We start from the raw sequence: 22525 nt of genomic DNA, 5'->3' as shown, positions 1-22525 counted from the left end.
AATTATGTGTATATATCTGTTGTGCGTGTGCAGAGTTAAAGAAGCTTATCAGAGTCAACCCTACTTTGTAATGCACTGTCAACTTCAGTTCTCTTTTAAGAACTAGCTTTTGGGGGCTGGAGAGAGGGATCAGCGGTTAAGAGCACTGGCTGCTTTTCCAGAGGACCTGGGTTTGATTCCCAGCACCTACATGGCTGCTTACAGCTCCAGTCCCACGGGATCCAATGCCCTCTTCTGGCCTCTTCAGGCACTGCATACACATGCACATAGACTTACATGCAGGCAAAACCCACACACATATAAAAATAAAGGGGGTAGGGCTGGAGAGATGGTTCAGTGGTTAGGAACATTGGTTACTCTTCCAGAGCATCTGGGTTCAATTCCCAGCACCCACATGGCAGCTCACAACCGTTTGTAACTTCAATTCCAAGGGATCTAACATATCACACAGACATACATACTAGCAAAACACTAATACACATAAAATAAAAATAAATAAACCATTTTTTTAAATTAAAAAAAAAAAGAACTAGCTTTAGACTGGGCATGGTGGGTCACATCTGTGATGCCAGCATTAGGAAGATGAATGCAGAAAGATTAAGAGTATAAAGTCTCAAGAAACAAAAGAATACAAGGTCAGTTGTACCTATGTAGTTGAGTTTGAGGCCAGGTTGGGCTATGAGACCCTATCTCAAAACAACAACAACAACAACAACAACAAAAGATGGCCTTTGGCCCTCAGACTGATCTCTTGCTTTGGTATTGAAAGACTTGAGGGATGATGACTGATGTGCCCTGAGTATCTGTTACTACCACCACCTATTATTAGCTTTTTAGTACCAGGGATTGAACTCATGGCTCCACATATACTAGGCAAATACTGGGCCACACTTTCATCCTCCTGAGTTCTTTTAGTAGATTCACTACTCCTATAACAAGTATAATGGTCATTCTACATTTTCACTTTGGAGAACAAATTTTGGAGGAAACTATTCATAGGAGGAGGCAGGTGAGTGTATGGTTGGAAATGAAGGTGACGTAAGAAGCAGGATGATCACAACCCCAGGTGACATTTATTGACCATATGTTGCATGCCAAACCTGGTGAGTTACCCACAAGTTCTCTCCACAGCTCAGGAGCCAGGCATCAGTGTTATTCCCATTCACAGATGAGGAGACCAATGCAGGGGGCAGCCTACCAAGCCTTGGGGCATGTGGCTACCACACCAGGACCAACTGCACAATGCAATGTAAACACGACTGCTATAAGACGGCTCAAGTTCCAGCTCTGTCGTGAGCACACTGTCTCTTGGCCTCCCTGGGCTCCAGTCTAGAGACCAGTGAAAAGTCCTCTGGAAATTTTCCAACAGCGTTCAAGGTTTGAGGCTGTGCTGAGGGTAAGGCCTATCCTCACGCACCCAGCAAACCTGAAGGAACCCTCCTACCTCAGGCTTGGCCTGCCAGCTACCATTCTGCCACACTGAGCTCATGCCTCCACTGTGGCCCCACTAACTTGTTTGCACACTCACATCATCTTCCACTCGTGACTCCACAAGTTCTGCACACTAACTCACACATCTTAAAGCCTCTGGCTTCATTACCTTACTTACTGGCTCTTGTTCACGTTCCTTTACACATCACTCACCCATGCTTCTCTATACCCAACCACACTGGCACATACACTTACACTCATTACTGCCGATGTTCGCACACACTTCCTGCTGCTTCTCCTCCTACCACCCCCCTTTTTAGAGACAAGGTCTCATTATGTAGTCCTGCTGTCCTGAAACTCACTCTGTAGACCAGGCTGGCTTAGATCTCACAGAGATCCACCTGCCTGCCTTTGCCTCCCAAGTGCTGGGATTAAAGTCATGTGCCATCACTTCTGGCTCTCTCGATTCTACACAATGACTTGTGCACTCTCATAGTCTCATATTACTATTTGCTCTGAAGCTCCCTCACATTAACACGCTTGCCCTCACACTTCTACACAAGAACGATGATGTCACATTCTCTTCCATACTTGCTCTCATCCTAACACTCTTTCACCCTTGCTCACACTAACACAGTTGCTCCTACCCTCACACTCATTCTCTCCCCAATAAATTCATTCATCTTCACACTGGTTCTCATCTCACACATACTCTCATACATACCCATTCTGGCCCTCACAAACCCTCTCACCCTCATATCAGCTCACTTTCTCACATACTCGTTTGCTCTCACACTGACACACTTATTTTCTCACTGTCACATCTACTCATTCTCACACTAGCTTACACTCACCCTCACATTTGTTTATTCTCATACTAGCTCACATTCACCCTCACATCTGCTCATTGTCACACGAGCTCACACTCTCACATCTGTTTATCCTCACACTAGTTCATCCTCAAATTGACACATCGTTCTCACCCTCACACCCGCTCATTCTCACACACTCCCTCACACTCACATTCGTATCTCCCATATTCGTTCCCATTCACGCGCTCTCCTTCCCGCTCACACTCTGCCCGTTCTGTCCGGGAGAGCCTCGCCGCCAAGAGCTCCGGCATCATGACGCGGAAGCAGAAGCAGTCCAAGAAGAAACAGGCGTCGCCGCCGCTGCCGGGCTCACCTTCATGTCAGGATACCGGCCAGACCCATCAAGCACGGCCGGAAGGCGATTCATCGGGCCGGAAGTCCCGCCCACAGACCGCCGCACGCTATCGCTGCGCCACGCCAGCTTCCTATATACCATGCGCACGGCACGCTGGGATGAGGCGGGGCCAAGATGGCTGAAGGGCGGGGTTAGAGGTGGAGCCTCGTAGATGAGGGCAAGGCGGAGAAGCGCAGCTAGTAGGCCGGCACTTGGCAGTTGGGTGGGGACAGTGCCGGGAGTGCGGACCGGGTACCGCGTGGCCGTGGATCTGTTTCCGCTCGTGCAGCCTGTCTCTTTGATTGCTCAGGGCCTGGTCTGCAGCAGAATCGTGGAGTCAGATCCCGAGATCCTCGCAGGGTTCCTGGTGGTGTTGCTGAGCCTCGCCTGCTCCGGGCTTGCTGGCTGACTAGCTTAGTGCTCGCGATGAAGTCTACATCACGTCCACATATGCGACCACCGAGGCGTCCAGCCTGAGGGTCTTGGGATCCTAGCCCTGCCAAGTCTGGGTAGCGAGAGTGACTGCGCGTGTGGTCAGTTCAATGGTCTCCCAGGTGTGTCAGGACCGACCCTATTTCATGCACTATGTGCGCCAGGCCTTCCTTTGACCTTTCTTCGCATTACCCCTGCTGCCGCATTTCTGTCACCATCCTCAGGTCTTTAGTGCCCACTACACGGTCTCCAGCAGGGACACTGTGTCAGGCGATGTCTTGTCTCCGGATGGCCTTGCACAGCGAACATTTTACCTTTCTGAATCCCAGACCTGTGTCTGTCTTCCTTTTGGTGATGCAAATTGTAGGAGCTAAAAACCCACAGAGGCAGACAACACTCTCCCCACCCCCATATCAGCCTTAGCAAGAGGAGCAGCCCAGACCCTTCTTCGAGTGGGTTGGATGCACACGTGACCAGCATTTTTATTTTTTCATCAAGCTGACTGGTCCCCACCCCCACCCCTTGCTGTTCCCAGCAGTTTCCTGCAGAAAACCACATTTGGCCTGTACACACACAGTTAAACCCTCCGCCTCACTCCACTAGGGCCTGTTCCAGAATTCGCAGTGCGGATGTTTCCCTATTCCTGCTGCTGCAGAGGTTTCTCACTGAGCTGAGCTTTGTGTTCTTCCTTCCTAATCACGTTTCCTCCTTTCTCTTCCCCATATTTTCTGCCAGCTGTCCCCCAAGTCTCTCTATAGGAGTGGGGCTGGGTGTGTGTGCTGAGGCATGTTGTGCGTCAACATCTGCTTTCCTGGCATGCAGCTCAGAACCCTACTGTGAAGAAATACCCAGAGTGGTGACTCCAAGTGGGGCAGAGCTCTGGAGAGAGTTCCAATAAGCTACATTGGGATGTCCTGAGAATTCTGCGGTCCTAGCAACACTAATGAGACCAACGTTCTTTTTTACTTATCTGTTTGTTTGTTTGTTTTTCAAGACAGAGTTTCTCTGTGTAGCCCTGGCTGTCCTGGAACTGGCCTCCAACTCACAGAGATCTCCCTGCCTCTGCCTCCTAGTGGGATTAAAGGCTTACCTCACCACTGCCTGGCTGAGATTAATGTTGTTTTAAGCCAGCAAAGGCATTTGGACTCCTGAGGATCCAATTGAGGTCAGAGGTCTCTGAGCTAAAAACTTGCAAAGTCCACTAAGGATTTGATTCCTGGTCTGTGTTGCTAAGAACAGAGCCCAAGACCAGCCCCTCTGCAGGGATTCATTGAGTAGATACTCAGGAGCCTGTCAAGATGCCAGCACAAACAATCTGTTCCCCTCACCCCCCACCACACAGCTGGATCAAGATGCAAGATCCCTTGTGTGTGTGTGTGGGGGGGGGGTCGGGAGGCTTTTCTCCCTCCATGGTGTTGGATTTGAACTCAGGGCCAAACACTTACTAGGTAAGCACTCTACCACTGAGCTACATCCCCTGCCCAAAACTGATTTCAAGTAGCTACCCACCTTTTAGTCACACAAGAATTACAAAAGGACCCAGCAGTGGTGGCGCACGCCTTTAATCCCAGCACTCAGGAGGCAGAGCCAGGCGGATCTCTGTGTATTTGAGGCCAGCCTGGACTACAGAGTGAGTTCCAGGAAAGGCACAAAGCTACACAGAGAAACCCTGTCTCGAAAAACAAAACAAAACAAAACAAAAAAAAGAATTACAAAAGGATAGATAGAAAGTCTAAGAGAATCAGAACCAAAGCAGCAGCACTTTTGTATTAATGAATCCATTCCATCTTTATGTTCCTGGGATATTTAAGGTAACTTCAGATTTCATGCATCTATTTCCTTATTTGAAAAATATGCCATCCTTTTACATTTATTTATTTGGTGTGTGTGTGTGTGTGTGTGTGTGTGTGTGTGTGTGCAGCATGCAACAGCAGGAGGTATGAGGACTTTCTCCTTCCCCCATATGGTTTCTGGGGATCAAGCTTGGGTTGTCAGGTTTCTAGTCAAGTGCCTTTACCCACTAAACCAGCTGCTTGGCCCAAGGAATTGATTTTTTTTTTTTTTTTTAAATTCAAGTTCTTGAGATTCCTGAGATCTTGTTGCTCATTTAAACAAAGTACAAACAAACAAACAAACAAAAAAAAAAAAAAAAAAAAAAAAAAAAAAAGAAAAAGAAAGAAAGAAAAAGGAAAAAGAATATTTATTTTTGAAATTTAGGCCAGATGTGGTGGTACACGCCTCTGGAATATCAGCGCTTAAGGACTAGTACAAGAGGATTAGCCACAAGTGCAAGGCAAGCCTGGGTTATTTACCAATATATACATACACATACATATATGTTCATTTTAAAATGTTGAAAATCCTTATTTATATTTAACTGTGTTTGAAGTGGAACAAATTTATGATGCAAAGGCATCTAAACAGTGACTAAAAAGGCAGGCATAGTGGCTCACAATTGAAATCTGATATTCAATGAGTTCAAAGCCAGCCTGGGCTAAAAGAGACCCTGCCTATTAATAAGAAAACAAGCTAAATTCTAATTATTAACCTTTAATGTAAATCTGAGTATGATTCCCCTGCTTTTACTTCAGCGCTTTCTCAACCTTTGCTACCACAGCAATGTTGGAATGTTCTGACCAAGGTTCAAGCTCTGACTCTGAGCTGTGGGCCCCAGGCTGGTGTTCTGAGGCTGTTTGTCTGCAGTTGTCACTGGAAAGCAGACAAGAGCAGGAGCAGTTGCTGTTCATCCAGTGGCCTTTCTGCTGCCAATGAGATCCCTGCTTCTGTTCTGGGAACACACCACCTTCATGCACACGGTCAGTTAAGGATCTTCAGCCTAAGGCTATTTCATGGGGACAACCTAAGAGGTGTCCCTGAGTTACTACAAGAAACCCAGCATGTGATTGTCACCTCAACAGTTCCCCTAGAGTCCTAGTCTTAAAGGTGGCTCTGTGCCACTTCTCATTTGCCAAGTCAGCACCAACACGGCCCTGCCTGACAGTGAAGACCCACATCTCTACTCTGTTTTAACCAAAGGTTTGACCTGGGTCATCTGGAGTTGTCTGTTTGATGCCATTCCTGGATTAGAGACACCCCAGTGTGAAGGGTAGAAATCCAGAAAGATGGATGGATGCACCCAGCAGTCCCTGCTACAGATCCCTCCCCCATTGTGGATAGAGACATCCTTTCTCAGTGCTGGAATAAGCAATTCCAGGAAAGAAGGAAGAAGGAAGCTTCTGGAAAGAGCTCCAGGGCCAGCACAGCAAATTGTTTGTGTCCCACAGGCTGGCCCGGCTGACCTTGGCCATGATGATTGCTGTATATAGGTGTCTGGTCAGCAGCTGGGCAGCCATCTGTAATGGCATGTGGCCCTATACCTACAGAATTTGGACTTTGCAAAGAGCTGGTGCCTCAAGGTATCCACAGGGGATTTTTTTATGCTTCTTAGTATTCTGAAACTAACCTAAAACCCAAAACTAAAGTGGTTGGGTAGGTGGCGACGATAGGCAAAGAGGCATTACTTTTTTTTTTTTTAAAGATTTATTTATTTATTATATATACAGTATTCTATCTGCACACCAGAAGAAGGCATCAGATCTCATTAGGTGGTTGTGAGCCACCATGTGGTTGCTGGGAATTGAACTCAGGACCTCTGGAAGAGCAGTCAGTGCTTTTGACCTCTGAGCCATCTCTCCAGTCCGAGGCATTACTTCTTACTGGATGATTATGTTGAATGGTGCCCCCTCCTCAAAGCACTGTGTGAGTCCTAACTTCTACTACTTTTCAGTGTGACCTTATTTGTCAATAAGAACCACACACATATAATTAAATTAAGACTCTTGGATTAAGGATTAGGGTAGACCTTAAATCCAGTGATGTGAGGAGAGGGTGTCCTTATAAGAGGATGAGAGGGAGATTTGAGGCAGACACAGGTAGGAAAGCCGTGTGAGGGTGAGGACAGAAGGGAGTAACACACCTCCAAAGCCAGGAATGCCCAGCAGCTAGCTGCAGCTGCCTTAAGGCCGACAGAAGAACCCCACCTGGATGCTAGCTTTATTTTGGACTTCTGGCCTCCAGAACTGTGAGAAATAAACTCCTGTTGTTTATAAGCATGCTGTGATAAAACACCATGACCAAGACAAACTATATAAAGTGTTTAATTTAATAACACAAGAAAGAAAGTGTTTAATTTAGATTACGATTTCAGAGGATTAGAGTCCACAACAGCAGAGTGAAGGAACAGCTGAGTGCTCACATCTTGATGCACAACCACGAGGCAGAGAGAGAGTGAGCACTGGGACTCACACAAGGGTTTTGAGACCTCAAAGCCTTCCCCTAGTGACATACCTCCTCCAACAAGACCACACCTTCTATCCTTTCCAAATAGTTCTATAAATCGGACTTTCCTTTGAGCCACCAGCTCACAAATAACGACACTGAGACATTATTAATTATGAAAACTTGGCCTTTTGCTTAGGCTTGTCCCACTAGCTCTTTTTTTTTTTTTAATTTTTTTTATTTTTGAGACAGTCTTTCTCTGTGTAGTTTTGGTGCCTGTCCTGGATCTCGCTCAGTAAACCAGGCTGGCCTCGAACTCACAGAGATCAGCCTGGCTCTGCCTCCCGAGTGCTGGGATTAAAGGTACGCCACCACGGCCTGGCTCCACTAGCTCTTATAACTTAAATTAACCCGTTGCTGTTAATCTATGTTCTGTTACGTGGCTTCTTACCTCTCCTTAATTCTGTATGTCCAACTCCCTCCTTGTCTTACTGGCATCTCTACCTCTCTTCTTCCCAGAGCCCTTTCTCTCCCTGGAAGTCCTGCCTATTCTCTCCTGCCTAGCTATTGGCCATTCAACTCTTTATTAAACCAATCAGAAGGTGCTTTAGGTGGAGACACATCTTTACAGTGTACAAAAAGATTATCTCACAACAGTTCTGCCAACTGGGGAACAAGTGTTCAAACGTATATGCCTAAGGGAAGCATTCTCGTTCAAACCACCACAGTCCACACCCTGTCCCCATAGTCTTTCCCGGTCTCAACACCATTTTAATGTCCAAAGTCCAAATTTCTTTTGACATTGAAGGAAATCTCTTAATTGTAGCCCTATGTAAAACCAAAATGCAAATTATGTACTTCCAACTTACAGTGGCACAGACTATACATTACCATTCCAAAAGGAAGGAATTGAGGTCTAATGAGGAAATCCTGGACCTAAGTAAGACCGAAACTAGCAAGGCTGTAGCTCCATGTTCAATGTCAAAGGCTTTGATGACTCCTCTGCCTTTCTAGCTTTGCTCTCTGCAAGACACATCTCTGTTTCCAACTGGTTCTATTCCCTGTGTACAGCTCTACTTGGCAGATATCCCACAGCTCTGGCAACTTCTAATATGCAGGATTTACAACACAATCTAGGCTTCACTTTTACAGCTTCACACAATGGCATTTCAGGGCCTCCACGCAGGACTCCCCTGCCATCCTGGCTTCAGTGCCTCTCCTTAACTTTGAAGGAGGACTCCACAACACCTTTACTCATGTATCCTTCATGACTCTAAAGCTGGAACCACTTAGAAGATACTGCCAAATTTGATGACCAACTTGGAATGAACTCTGGACCCCTTAAATCACATTTGTAACAGCTTTGATTTGTTGTTGTTTAGGAACATAAATTTCTTTGTGTCCTTTTCCTTTTACCGGTGGCAGGATTCTCTGGGTAGGGTCTTGCCCTGAGAACACCACTCCCTCTGTTCCATTATGGGTCAGGGCACTCTTTGGTCTCTTTATCTCTTTTAGCACAAACCTTAGTTTCAACATTAAATTTCCTGGTGCTATTTTTTTTTCCTCTTCAAATTGTACATTTTGTATTTCTTTTTACCCCACTTGCTCTTTTTCATGGTAGAACTGCATAAGGGGGATTACTAGTAACCATGCAACTAGTAACCAACCAGTCAATACTAGACTGTCTTGAAATCTCCTTCAAAGAAATTAGCCCATTACTTTTTAATTTAGCTTCAGGCAAATTATTGAAACAATGGAAAAAGGCAGTTACATTTTTGGCCAAAATATCACAAGAATGTCTCTTGCCACGTTGCTAACACTGTTCTCTGAAACCCCTCCAACTAAGCCTCCACAGTTTACATTAGCTCTCAGCACTGCTGTCTTCCACGCCTAATAGGATAGCCCATTAAGATCTGCTTATTGGGGTTGGGGATTTAGCCCAGTGGTAGAGCGCTTGCGCAAGCGCAAGGCCCTGGGTTCAGTCCTCAGCTCTGGAAAAAAAAAAAAAAAGATCTGCTTACAAAAGCTAGGTAGTGGTGGTGCACACCTTTAATCCCAGCACTCGGGAGGCAGAGGCAGGTGGATCTCTGAGTTCAAAGCCACCTTGTTTTACAGAGTGAGTTCCAGGACAGCCAGGGCTACACAGAGAAACCTTGTCTCAAACAAACAAACAATGATCTTCTTACAGTATTCAACTGCTTTTCTAATCCAAAGTCCAGAAATCTTCCAAATTCCTTCAAAAAAAAAAAAAACACCCCCAAAAAGTTAACTTTTCTATTATTGTGATAAAATACTGTCAAAGGCAGCTTATAAAATAAAGTTTTTTATTTGGCCTACAGTTTCAGAGGGTTAGAGTCCACGATGGTGGAGCAAAGGAGCAGTTGTGAGTTTATGTCTTGATTCACAACTATGAGGCAGAGAGAGAGCACTGGGAATCCCATAAGTCTTTTCAAACCTCAAAGCTCACTCCCAATGACAAACTTCCTTCAACAAAGCTACAGCTCCTAATCCTTCCCCAAGGTTTCCATCAACTGGGGACCACGTATTCAAACATATAAACCTATGGGGGCATTCTCATTCAAACCACTACACATCTAATTGGATGATAACATCTCAACAGCTCCAGGAAAATCATTTAGTGGTGTTGAAAGGCCCAAAGCACTATTCCCAGCATCCTGGGTTTCTGTTGTTATTATTGTGTTGTTTTTTTTTGTTTTTTTTTTTTTTTAATGTTTGAACTTGACACAAGCTGGAGTTATTTGTGAAGGAACCACAATTAAGAAAACACCTCTGATCTATAGGTAAGCACATGGGGCATTTTCTTAATTAGTGATTGATCTGGGAAAGACCAGCTCATTGTGGGTGATGCCACTCCTGCCCTGGGCAGGTGGTTCTGGGGTATGTAAAAACACAGGCTGAGCAAGCCATGGGGAGCAAGCCAGTAGGCAGCATTCTTCCAATTCCTTTGTTTTAGTTTTTGCCTCCAGGTTCCTGCTTTGAGTTCCTCCCCTGACTTCCTTTCATGATTACCTACAAATTGTAAGATGAAATATACCATTTACTCCCCAAGTTGCTTTTGGACATGGTGTTTTTATCACAACAATAGAAACCCTAACTAAGTCTGGCATGGTGGGTTTAATCCTAGTACTTGGGATGCAGAAGCAGATGGGTTTTGTGAGTTCTAGGACAGCCAGAGTTACATAAAAGAGAGCCCCTGTCTCAACAAATAAATAAATAAAGAAAGAAAGAAAGAAAGAGAAAGAAAGAAAGAAAGAAAGAAAAAGAAAAACCCAATTAAGACACCTACATACCTAGTCAGCATGCTCTTTCTATAAGTTCTTTTTCTAGTCAATCTTAAAATGACAATATAGTCTATTAGCTCACCCTGACTGGGCCCTCAGAGGAAGAAGTCAGGGCTAAGAGAGAGACATAGGGGCCTGCCTTTCAGGTCAAGGGGAATATTTCTAGACAGGTTTCTCAGGGATCCTGGAGGCCTGGGTTTGTGATCTGTGGAAATGAGAAGCCTGGAGGGTCTCTCTGTCTCATCTTGTTTCGTCTCTGTTTCATTTCTGTCTCTGTTAGTATCTCTCTTTCTCTGTATCTCTTTTAACAAAGTGGGAGTCCATTAAGAAAAGGTCTTAACCATACTGACTCACATACACCCAGTACTTTGGAGATAGAGACAGAAGGATCAGGAGTGCAAGTTCAGTCTACCCCAGACAGGAGATTACCATAAATTTGAGTATAGCCTGAGCTACATAGTGAGTTTTAGGGCAATCAGAGAAACAAAATAAGACCTAGTTTCAAAAACCCAAGCAACCTAGGGGCTGGAGGACTGGCTCAGTGGTCAAGACAACTGGCTGCCCACTCTTTCGGAAGACCTGGGGATCTGCTGCTCTCTTCGGACTTCCAAGGGCACTGCATGCATATGGTGTGCAGACTTACATGCAGACAAAACAACCATCTACATAAATAAAAATAAATAATATGTTTTTAAAAAAAGTCAAAGAGGTTTGGCTAGATGGTCCTATAGGTAAAGGCACTTGCTGCCAAGCCCAGGGACCCTTGTTTAATCCCCAGCACCACATGGTAGAAGGAGAGAACTGGCCTCCACACATGTGCTGTGGCACTCCCACAAACTTACCCCACCACACAAAATAATTAGTGAATTAAATGTTAAAAACTAACAAGCAAACGTTTAAAATACTAGGTTTCAAGGAGGGGTCTAGGAGAGAGGAAGGTTAGGAACTCAAACCATGTCTCCAAATATGCACACAATACCTCTATTATGCCTTGAATTGTATCTTTAACAATTCCTATGTTGAAGTCCTGACTGAGTACTTCAGAATGAATAGACAGAATTAGGTCAAGTGCAATTATTTCAGATAAAGCCACTAAGGAAAGATGGTTCCTAATCATATATGGTAGAATTAAGATTTATTTTTTTTTTTATGTGTGTGCTGTGGGATGTCTTTCTGTATGCTGTGATTATATACTGTTCCCATTGGTTAGTAAATAAAGCTGTTTTGGCTTATGGCAAGAAAGCTTACAGCCAGGTGGAAAATCCAAGTGGAGGGACAGAAAAAAGGGCGGGGGGGGGGGGGAGAGAGAGAGAGAGAGAGAGAGAGGCAAGCTGCCGCCAAAGGAGCAGCAAGATGTTAGCAGACTGGTAATACCACAGCTACGTGGCAACTTATAGATTAATAGAAATGGGTTAAGTTATAAGAGCTAGCTAGCAAGAAGACTGCCATAAGCCATACAATTGGTAATTAATATAAGCCTCTGAATGATTATTTTATATGTGGCTGTGGGACCTTAGGGCTCTGCGGGACACAAGAAAACTTCTGGCTACATTTTGGCACCCAACGTGGGGCAAACTCCAAAGGCCTGGGTGGCCTCCGCCCTCAACCTCCATGGCTGCTATAGCACACTTCCCATGCTTCCCTGTCTCTTTTAAAATGTTTTGAAAACTTAGACTTTTCTGAATAGTGAGGCATTCCTGCTTCTGGCAGCACCGATTTACTTCAAAGAGGATGATGGGCATCAAAGACAATTCACATGGAGTTTATCTTCTTCTTGGCAAAACTGGCTATTTGGACAAGAAACTACTCATGCCTGGACTGCTTGATAATATGTTGTATAAACTGGACATGCAGGACCAATAAGAAAATGACCACTGAATTCTGATAAAACAAGATGAGATGGTCCTTCAGGTTCCTGAAGAGGAGATTACCAGACATTCTGCAGGATACAGGGAGAAGTGACTGAGAAACTCCAGGCCTATAGGCTGATGATGGATGCCCCAACATTGCAGAGGAACTTTGGGTGACTGTCCAGGCAGCCAGCTGTCTCTATCATTTCTAGAATTATGGAAGTTGCTTACAATGCACTTCCTGTTTACTCAGGTAATATAATATCTTTCTGGGGTCTTTGATGTAGTTAAAGTCTAAATAGTTATATTTTTGGTTATGATAAAAGATAAACTAGACATGAAACCTTAGACTCACAAATACAGGATAGATAGAATATTTTCTTTAATTTTGCCAAATACAAATAGACTAGATATTATATATAATTCCTGCTTGATAAGTATTCTATTATACACAATTTTACTATGGTAAAGTTTAAACCTTCCTTTTTGATTAGACAAAAAAGGGGAATTGCTGTGGGATATCTTTCTGTATGCTGTGAATATATACTGTTCCCATTGGTTAGTAAATAAATTGTTTTGGCCTATGGCAAGAAAGCTTACAGCCAGGTGGGAAATCCAAGAGGAGGGACAGAGAGAAGAAGGGAAGAGAGGGAGAAAAAGAGATGCAAGCCACTGCCAAAGGAGCAGCAAGATGCCAGCAGACTGGTAATGCCACAGCAACTTATAGATTAATAGAAATGGGTTAAGTTATAAGAGCTAGCTAGCAAGAAGCCTGCCATAAGCCATACAATTGGTAACTAATATAAGCCTCTGAATGATTATTTTATAAGTGGCTGCAGGACCTCAGGGCCATGCGGATCACAAGAAACCTGGCTACATAAGTGAGTGCTTTCTTGCATGTATGTATGTATGTATACCACATGCATGTGTAGATATAACCAACCATCTTATTAAATAAGAAACACAGAACCAATGCAAAGAAGAAAGCCAAGAGATCAGAGCTAAGAGCCTTACCCGTCTGCTGCAGCTAGCCTCTTCAGCCAAGAGAGACCTACTTCCTGAGTGTTTGTCTTTATATAGACTTTCTGTTCCGCCTTCCTACTGGTTGTAAACCCAACCACATGACTGCCTCGTCACTGCCTGTCTGTACAGACCTCCAGATCTTCTATGGTTGGTATTGAGATTAAAGGCATGTGTCTCCACTGCTGGCTGTACCCTTGACCACACAGAGATCTACCTAGCTCTGCCTACCAAGTTCTGGGATTAAAGGCGTATGCCACGAACGCCCAGCTCTGCTATGGCTTACTATTAGCTCTGACCCCCAGGCAACTTTATTTATTAACATACAAATAAAATCACATTTCAGTACAAATAAAATATCACCATATGCATGCTTGGTGCCTGTGGAAGCCAGAAGAGGGTGTCAGGTCCCCTGGAACTGGAGTTATGATGAATTATGAGCTGCCATGTGGGTGTTGGGAACTAAATCCTGGTTCTTTGCAAGAACAGTACATGCTCTTAACCACTGAGCCATCTCATCAGTCCTGGTAGAATTCTTAGAAGAAGAGGGAATGGGACACACAATCAAACAGAATACCACTATGTGAGGACTCACGGAAAAGATGCTACCTACAAGCCAGAGAGAGAGGCCTTGGGAGGAGCCAGTTCTTGATCTTGGAATTTTAACAGTGTAAAAGAACTCCAGGACTGTGCGAGAACCAGTGCTTGCTGTATTCAATCTAGCTCACTGTGGTACTAGCTACGGAAGGTGCAAGAAATGAATACCATCCTTCATGTTCTGTTATCACCTGGCAATGTCTAGATACAGAGAAGGCTGGGACATTTATTCTGGGTGGCTGTATGTCCACTTAGGGTTAGGCTGAGGAGTTCACTGGTGTAACAGGAGGAAGATTTAGTGTGAGCAATCAGCTGCAATCTCTACCAGTGGCATACAAGTCCCCCCAGGACTACTTCCTGCTCAGCAGGTCCTCTTTGTGTAATGGCTGTGGGATGATGCAATGAACAAAGGTCTCAGAAACTCAACTCTGCAGAGAGGTCTCAGGAGGAGTTCTTTTGTGGCTCTATGGGGGCTTTTCTTTTTTTCTGGTGGTGGTTGCTCATGCCTTTAATCCCAGCACTTGGGAGGCAGAGGCAAGTGGATCTCTGAGCTCAAGGCCAACCTGGTCTACAAAGTGAGTTCTAGGACAGTCAGGGCTATGAAGAGAAACTCTGTCTCGAAAAACAAAACAATTTACCGCTGGGAGGTGGTGGCATAAGCTTGTAATCCCAGCATTTGGGAGGCAGAGGCAAGTGGATCTCTGTGAGTTGGAGGCCAGCCTGGTATACAAAGCAAGTTCCAGGACAACCAGAGTTGTCACACAAAGAAACCTTGTCTCAAACAAACAAACAAACAAACAAACAAACAAACAATTTATTTGTGTGTGTATGTGTCTGTGTCTGTGAGTGTGTGTGTCTGTGTCTGTGAGTGTGTGTGTCTATATCTGTGAGTGTGTGTGTCTGTGAGTGTGTGTGTCTGTGAGTGTGTGTGTCTGTGAGTGTGTGTGTCTGTGTCTGGGAGTGTGTGTGTCTGTGTCTGTGAGTGTGTGTGTCTGTGTCTGGGAGTGTGTGTGTCTGTGTCTGGGAGTGTGTGTGTGTGTGTGTGTGTGTGTGTGTCTGCGTCTGTGTCTGGAAGTGTGTGTGTCTGTGTCTGGGCATGCAGGTGCTCTCAGAGGCCAGAAAAGGGTGTCAGATCCCCTAGAGCTGTTGTGAACCTACTGATATGGGCACTGGAAATCTAATGGGTTCCTTGCAAGAGCAGCAAGCACCTTCAGCTGCTGAGCCGTCTCTCCAGCTTTCCTGTCCTTCCTTATCTTCTTCTTCTCCTTCTTCTTCTCCTTCTTCTTCTTCTTCTTCTTCTTCTTCTTCTTCTTCTTCTTCTTCTTCTTCTTCTTCTTCTTCTTTGGTTTTTCGAGACAGGGTTTCTCTGTGTAGTTTTGCGCCTTTCCTGGAACTCACTTTGGAGACCAGGCTGACCTCGAACTCACAGAGATCTGCCTGCCTCTGTCTCCCGAGTGCTGGGATTAAAGACGTGCGTCACCACCGCCTGGCTGCTTTTTTAAAAAATCATTTTAAATGTATGGTTATTTTGCTTCTGTGTAATGTCTGTGGACCATGTGCATGCCTGGTGCCCACAGAGGCCAGTAGACGGCATTGGATTCCTTGGAATTAGAGTTACACATAGTTATAAATCACCTCATGAGTGCTGAGAATTGATCCTGGGTCCTTGGAAGAGCAACAGGTACTCCTAACCACTGAGACATCTCTCTAGCCCTCCTGAAGATCTTACAGTGTAGCCCATAATAGCCTGAAATTCACTAGGTAGCCAGACTAGCTTTGAATTTGTGACAATCCTCCTGCCTTAACCTCTTGACTGCTGGGATTGCAGACTTAAACCACCAAGCCCAGTGCCCTGTATAGTGCTAAGGATCGACTCAGAGCCTCATGTATGATATGCAAACCCCCAGCTCTACCCGTGCCTTTTCTACTACCTGAGAATGACAGATGAAACAACTATTCAGAAGCCAGACAAGTGATGTGTGTTGGGGAGCACAGAGCCCTCTGCCAGCCCTGCAGTGTGGACCAGTGGACATTCCATAAAGGAACAATAACATTCTTCTTTAAGGTACTATATCTGAAGTCCCTTGTTAATCAGCTTGGCCTCTGTCCTCATGCATTTGAGAAAACAAAGGACTTTTAGCCAGGTCAACAGCTATGAGTGTGGGCCTGAGCTGAGGAGATTTGTTGCAGAAGGAGGAGAAAATGTTTCTCTTGGAGTCCCCAGCAAGGAAGTTAATGCTGAACCAGAAGGAAAAAAAAATTTGAGATAGGGTTTCTTTGTGTAGCCTTGGCTGTCCTGGAACTAGCTTTGTAGACCAAGCAGGCCTGAACTCAGAGATCTGCCTGCCTCTTGTCTCCCCAGAAAGAATTTTAACATGTAACCTATATGTAACTTATATAATGTCCCTGCTGAGAGTGGGACAGCCTGGAGCATAGCCGCAGGAAGAGCTGCCTTTCCCCTGGAGAGGGCACTGATTTGTCTCATGGCTGGACTTACGCACTTGTGGTGTTACATCTGTTCTCAAAACTGTTAAGACTGAGGGACTGGAGATGTAGCCCACAGCCAGTGAAGGGCTTGTTTTCAGGACCTGAATGATACAGGTACCTAAGCAAAATGTTGGCCATGCTGGCATGCCTGTAAACTCAGCATTGAGGAGGCAGAGACAGGAGGATGGCTGGGCTTACTAGCCTGTCTGTCTAGCCTAATTAATGAGCTCCGGATCATTACCAGATTCTGTCTCAAAGAAGGTGGATGGCATCTCTGAGGATGGTACCCAAGGTTTTTCTTTATCTCCACATACATGTGCACATAGACAGACAGACAGACAGACAGACAGACACACACACACACACACACACACACACACGGCATACACACATACATAATTTAAAAATTATAAGAATACCACAGGAAAGGTAGAGAGAAATTAGGATGATTTTTGTTGTTTTCTAGTTCAGGTTTAGCCAACCTGTAATCAATCCCATGTCCTTTATCAAGTTTTGGTCTCTCAGTTTTTATTTATTTATTTATATTTTGTATATCTTTATGCGTGTGTGTGTGTGTGTGTGTGTGTGTGTGTGTGTGTGTGTTGTAGGTCAGAAGACAACCTTGAGTGTCACCCTCAGAAATCAAGCTACCTCTTTGAGGAATAGTTCTATCTGCCCACAGCTCACTAATTAGGATAGACTTGTTCTCCAGTGACCCCAAAGGATCATCCTATCTCCACCTCTCTCCTGGCTAGGTTTTTTGTTTTTTGTTTTTTTGTATTTTGAGACAGGGTTTCTCTGTGTAGCCTTTGGCTGTCCTAGAACTCACTCTGTAGACCAGGTTGGCCTCTAATTCACAAAGATCCATTTTCCAAGTTCTGGAATTGAAGGTGTGTACCACCACCTCCCTGCTTCTCCTGGCTAGTTTTATGTCAAGTTGACAGATGCAAGAGTGAGCCAAGAAGAAGGAACTTCAATTAAGAAAATGCCTCTATAAGATTGGGCTGTAGGCAAGCCTACAGGGCATTTTCTTTTTCTTTCTTTCTTTCTTTCTTTCTTTCTTTCTTTCTTTCTTTCTTTCTTTCTTTCTTTTGGTTTTTTTCAAGGCAGGGTTTCTCTGTGTAGCTTTGGCCTATCCTGGAACTTGTTCTGTAGTCCAGGCTGGTCTTGAACTCACAGAACTCACCTGCCTCTGTCTCCCGAGTGCTGGGATTAAAGGTATGCGCCACCACCGCCTGGCTTAGGGCGGTTTTCTTAATTAGTGATTGATATAGAAGGTCCAGCCCATTGTGGGTGGTGCCATCCCTGGGCTGGTGGTCTTAGATTCGGTAAGAAGCAGGCTGAGTAAGCAATGGGGAGCAAGCCAATAAGCAGCACCCCTCTATGGCCTCTGCATCAGCTCCTGCCTCCAGGTTCCTGCCTTGCTTGAGTCCTTGACTCCCTTCTGTGATGAACTGTGATATGGAAGTGTAAGCCAAATAAACCCTTTCCTCCTCAAGTTGGGTTTGGTCACCATATTTCATCACAGCAATAGAAATTAAGACAAGCCCTTCAGTACTGGGATTAGGGATGTCACCATACCCGGTTTCTTCACCTGGTTTCTAGGGATTGGAACTTAGGTGCTTGCACAACAAACATTTCCAACCTTGTTTGTTTTCTGAGACAGGGTTTGAGGTAACTCAGTCTAGCCTTGAACTCACCACTTAACCGAGGCTGACACTGAAGTCCTGTTCTTCCTAGCTCCTTCTCCCAAGTGCTGGGACTATAGATCTTGACACCAAGCATGGTAAATGTTGACTGTTTTTTCTCCAGTGTCAGAAATTGAACCTAAGGCCTCATACATGTTAGGCAGTGTTCTATTCTCATTCTGTTGCTGTGATAACACACTGACCAAAAGCAGCATAAGGGTTTATTTGGCTTACATGCCCAGGTCACAGTCCATCACCAAGGGAAGGTATGGCAGGAACACAAGGCACAAACCTGGAGGCAGGAACCATGAGAGAATGCTGTTTGCTGGCTCACCCTCTGGCTTGCTCATAACCTCTTGCTTAGTTAGCTTTTTTATTCAGCCCAGGATGACTTGTCTGGGGATAGTGTCACCCACAGTGGGCCAAGCATTCCTTCATCAAGACAATCATTCAGACATGCCCACAGGCCAATCTGATCCAGATAGTTCCTCAATCAAGGGGCTTTCCTCTCAGATGAGTCTAGACTGTGTCAAGTTGACAAACCTAATTAGGACAGGTAAAAACTCTACATCTGTGCTACATCCTAGCATTTATTTACTTAATTGTTTATTTTTGAAGTAGAGTCTCTTGTATTCCAGGCTGGCCTCTAATTCATAATCCAGCTGAGGATAGCCTTGAGGTTTTGATCCTCCTGCCTCTATGTCCCAAGTGCTGGAATTACTGGCATATTATTTATATGGATGTGTGCTTGTATGCATGTCTTTTCCTATTTGGAGACAGAGTCTTGCTGTGCAGCCCCATCTGGTTTGTCATGTACTATGTAGCTCAGGTTGGTCTCAAACTCATGGCAATTCTCCTGCCTCAGCTTCCTGAGTGCTGGCATTCCAGGTATGCATCATTATACATAGAACCAGTTTTTCTTTTCTTTTCTTTTCTTTTTTTTTAAACAGGGTCTGTGCATTTATAAGTGGACTAGTTTTTCGTTTAGATGCTGTTAACAATAAAACTGAGATACCATTACCATTACAGCCATATACCTGACAATCCATAACACTACCTGAGTCCTGCTCCTTTAAGCTGTGGGCAGAGCAGTTAAAGAAGCCTGTGCTACAGACCACACTCCGTCTCCAAAGAGTCTGGTCCTGAAGGTGTCTAAAAAACTTCCAGCACTATAGAGCTGGGAATACAGCTGAATTGAAGAGCACTTGTCTGGCATGTGGGAGGTTCAACCCCCTGTAAAACACACACACACACACACACACACACACACACACACACACACACACACACCCAGCATTACTGAAAACAGAAATGCCTTCCTACAACTACAATCCTAGTGCTTTGGAAATGGAAGCAGGAGGATCAGGAGTTCAAGATTATCCTCATATTTATTATGTATTATCCTACATTTTTAGTTCACCAGGCCATTTCATCAGAACTTCTGAAGGAGGGACTGGCATCGGCAAGCACCAAGGGTGTTCACTCCCAAGGTCTCCACCTAGCTACCCCACCCTAGTCCTTACCAGTGGTCATTTCTTACTCTCTCAGCCAGGAGGCCAAAGGGGGATTTCTACTGTAGAGTCCAGTGCTTTGTCTACTAACTCTGACCTTCAGGTGTCTCTTTCCCCTGTTTTGCTGGTAATCCACCAGGAAGGGGGGGGCAGGGTTGAGATGTTACTGCAGGCGGTGCTTCTTCTCAGCAGCACCCATCTCCTCTTCTGGCAGTCTCTGGGGTCTGGATCCTGGCCTGTCTTTGGAAATCATGGGGGAACTAGTGGCTTATACTAGGCATGATTCACCAAATCTGGGATTTTCTTGACCAATTGGGGATTAGAGAGTTGACAATTTCCCGGTGGTGGTGCACACCTTTAATCCCAGCACTTGGGAGGCCGGTGGATCTTTATGAGGCCATCCTGCTCTACAGAGGGAGTTCCAGGACAGCCAGGGCTGTTAAACAGAGAAACCCTGTCTCAAAAAAAAAAAAAAAATCAAGAGAGAGAGAGAGAGAGAGAGAGAGAGAGAGAGAGAGAGAGAGAACAGTCGGTTGGCTCAAAGGTCCCCTGTGCAGGTGACCCCCTTCCAGTGCCATCGCTACACAGATCATTTAATGATGTCATAGACTCTGAGGCTGGGAGGATATTGTTCCTTGGGCCATGATCATCTTGGCCAACCGCTTTTTAAAGCAAGGAGCTCACCATTTCTGGCATTTCTGCCAGCCTAAGGGGATGATCTCCAAGAACCTGAGAAGACGCTGACTTTCTGTGTCTTATATAGTTCCAAAGTCAAAGGAGGGGCCAGGCAGGTTCAAGCACTGACATCTGTAAATTCCTTTCTTTGCATTAATTCTAGGAATTCCTGGAATCCTAATTGTATTTGATAACAATCGCAATGATAGGGATGAGGGACTGCCCGAACAGAACATGTTTATGTCTTTCCACTGTGTTAGACTTTATTGAATAACAATAAATTCACAAGTCATGTCAGTTTTGCTGCCTGTAATTTACTAAGTATTCCCAACTTCTCTTGATAATAATTAGCAACCACAGGTTCTTTCTTTTCCACTTTAAAAAAAGGATTTATTTTTCTGTATGAATATTTGGCTGCATGTATGTATGTATATCACATGTGTGCCTGGTGCTCTTGGAAGTAAGACGAGAGATCAGATCCCCTAGAATTGGAGTTGTAGATGGTCATGAGCTACCACCACATGGGTGCTGGGAACCGAACCCAGGTCCTTCAAAAGAACAGCCAGTGAACTATCACTCCAGTTTCCACAGGTTCTTTTGTACAAATCTTTTATTTTTGGAGACAAGATATCATATAGCTCAGGTTGTCCTTGAACTTGCTAAGGAGCAGAATATGAGTCTGAACTTCCTGATCTTCTTGTCTCCATTTTTTCCAATGCTGGACTTAGAGGCATACACTATTACACCCAGTTTTATGTCCTACTGAGCATCAAACCCAGGGCTTTGTTCATGTTAGGTAAATACTCTACGAACTGAGCTTTATTCCCAGTCTTTTGTGGTTTTTTTTTTTTTTTTGTTTCAGTATTAATTACTAATATTAACTCTTAGATCACACATTACACGTCATATAGCAACACACACAAACAAACGTGTGTTTATGTCTTTCTGCAATGTCAGAATGTTGGTTACAGAATGGCTAATAAAGAGTTAAAGGGATAGCATTTGGGAAGTGAAGTAGGAAAACCGACAGCTGAAGTTCGTTCTTTTTTTTTTTTTTTTTTTTTTTTTCGAGACAGGGTTTCTCTGTGTAGCTTTGCACCTTTCCTGGAACTCACTTGGTAGCCCAGGCTGGCCTCGAACTCACAGAGATCCGCCTGGCTCTGCCTCCTGAGTGCTGGGATTAAAGGCGTGCGCCACCACCGCCCGGCTTGAAGTTCGTTCTTAACTCCATAGTGAGTCTGAGACCTATCTGGACTACAGAAGACTCTGTCTCAAAACAAAAACAAAAACAAAAACAAAAACAAAAACAAAACAAAATCCCAAACAACAACAAACATCCCCCCAATCCCAAAACCAAAAATAGAAGCAAAAACAAACACATATAAAACAAATAAGGGAGCTAGAGACATGGCTCAGTGGTTAAAAGAACTGGCTGCTTTTGCAGAGGACCCAAGATCAGTTCCCAGCACCCACATGGTAACTCACAACCATCTGTAACTCCAGTCACAGGGGAGCCAATGTCCCTTTCTGTCCTCTACAGGCACCCACCTGGCACCCACATAGTGTATATATATACATGTAGGTAAGCACTTATACCCATAAACTAAAAGGAAGTCTTTTTAAAAACAGCAACGATAACAACAAAAAGGTCGTGTGGGCTAATTTTATGCCAAATTGACACAAGCCAGAGTCTCAGAAAGGAGGGAACATAACAGAAGAAAACACTTCCATAAAATTGGGTTGTAGGCAAGCCTGCGGGACATTTTCTTAACTAGTGATTGGTATGGGAAGGCAAAGCACATTGTGGGTGGGGGACATCTCTGGGCTGGTGGTCCTAGGTTCTACAAGAAAGCAGGTTGACTTGAATTCAGTGTTGCTCATCTTTAATCCCAGCACTCAGGAGACAGAGGCAGGTGAATCTCTCTGAGTTCAAGGCCAGTCTGGTCTACAGGGCGAGTTCCAGGACAGCCAGGGCTACATAGAGAAACCCTGTCTCAAAAAAAAACAGAGAGAGAGAGAGAGAGAGAGAGAGAGCGAGCCCTGAACAA

At 44.7% G+C, this 22525-nt stretch overlaps 1 protein-coding gene across 1 annotated transcript in view; it reads right to left on the bottom strand.

Moving 5' to 3' along the window:
* The window catches only part of Chid1 (chitinase domain containing 1), a 37952-nt gene extending 35204 nt beyond the window's left edge, over positions 1-2748 (bottom strand). The window contains exon 1 of the mRNA XM_059264422.1: positions 2617-2748. The gene's annotated coding sequence lies outside the window, so the exon portion shown is untranslated. The remainder of the gene's footprint in view (positions 1-2616) is intronic.
* Positions 2749-22525: the final 19777 nt, after the last annotated feature.

This window comes from Peromyscus eremicus, chromosome 1, assembly GCF_949786415.1.
Source record: "Peromyscus eremicus chromosome 1, PerEre_H2_v1, whole genome shotgun sequence".
Lineage (NCBI taxonomy): Eukaryota > Metazoa > Chordata > Mammalia > Rodentia > Cricetidae > Peromyscus > Peromyscus eremicus.
This window is presented reverse-complemented; position numbering and strand designations above follow the sequence as displayed.